We start from the raw sequence: 1440 nt of genomic DNA on the forward strand, positions 1-1440 counted from the left end.
AAGCCAAGTCCGTGAGCTGGATCGGATCCAGCCCATGGACTTGGCTCAGGCCATGTGCACTTGATTCAAGAACTCCTTTTTTGGGGTGTAGAAAAATTGTCCCTCCCCATTTATAATAGAGTGTAGTCGAGGGGACTTGTTTTTGAACAGCTGTGTCCACAGTTTTCAGACAGTTTATTCCCAAGCCTTGTGGGAAGCCACAAGTCACAAGCTCTACCAGAAGAAAAAGTACCCCCCCCCCCTCACACACACACACACACACACACACACACACACACACACACACACACACAGAGAGAGTTGTTCGAATACCCCCTTTTTGCGGGAAAAACTCGCTTCACTGGTGTTATTGTTATACGTCCCTGGGTTTTGGTCGCAACCAATGTAAAAATTCATTAACACTTATTTTACCAGTACCCCCCCCCCCCCTCCACTTTCTCTCCCTTATAACAGCAGAGTCCACAAAACCCAAAATAAAGAAAACCGAAAACTTTGGGAAGAGAGGACAATAAGAGTATTACCGGCAGGACGAGCGGCCCAGTGAATAAAGGCAGCCAGTGCAAGGGGTATTGTCTGGACTGGATCATCGCCGCTCAGTGGAGCAGGGGTATTCACACAAAGTTTTCAAAACTTTTAACGGTATTTTGGTTCTGTTTACAAAAAGATGTATCGCTTTTCTATTATTTTTTATCCTTACTATTTACATTTTAGTAGTTTGTTTATTTTAGAAAAAAAAAAGTTCATATTAGGTTTGGGTTGAAAGGAGTGCTTCTGTAAAATTGAGTTTGTTCCATGTGTTTGTTTTTAACATATACACCATGAAAAATGAAAACTTGTAGCAACCATCCCATTGTAGGCTAGGGATAGCCACACAAAATATCGTTGTACCAACACCGATGGAAATAGGGTATAGACCGTTCCGACAGTGCGCTTTTTGAGAAGAAATGAAGAAGTCAGGACCGGAACCAGTAGCTAAAGTTGGCTGATTTTTGCAATTAGACACTGCAGTTCGACGTGAATGACCTCTATTAAATCCCTAGTAACTGTCAATTTTAGTTTTCACTGATTTTAGCCTCTCTTTTAGAACTGTTTCCGGTGGTGATTTCATTAATTCTTCTTTAAACGGGCACTGCCGGAACCGTTTATTGGTCTAGAGCGCTGAGCGGAAGTAGAAGAACAAAAACGGAAGAAGGAAGGGCGCCCGCACTGCTCCCCGCCTGCCGCGCCTGCCGCCTCCACTTCTCCCCGGGCGCTCCTCCACTCCGCCCAGTGGAGGAGAGGGGGATGGCCCGGGCGCCTTTCCGTCTTCCGGTTTTGTTCTTCTACTTCCGCTCAGCGCTCTAGACCAATACCCTATAGGGTATTTCAATGGAGCGCTGCCCGGAACTAAGAAGAACAAAACCGGATACAGAGAGCGGTGGTGGGGGCGGGCGCGCGGAG

The sequence above is a fragment of the Frankliniella occidentalis genome, unplaced genomic scaffold, assembly GCF_000697945.3.
Source record: "Frankliniella occidentalis isolate FOCC.00 unplaced genomic scaffold, Focc_3.1 Scaffold13, whole genome shotgun sequence".
Classification (NCBI taxonomy): domain Eukaryota; kingdom Metazoa; phylum Arthropoda; class Insecta; order Thysanoptera; family Thripidae; genus Frankliniella; species Frankliniella occidentalis.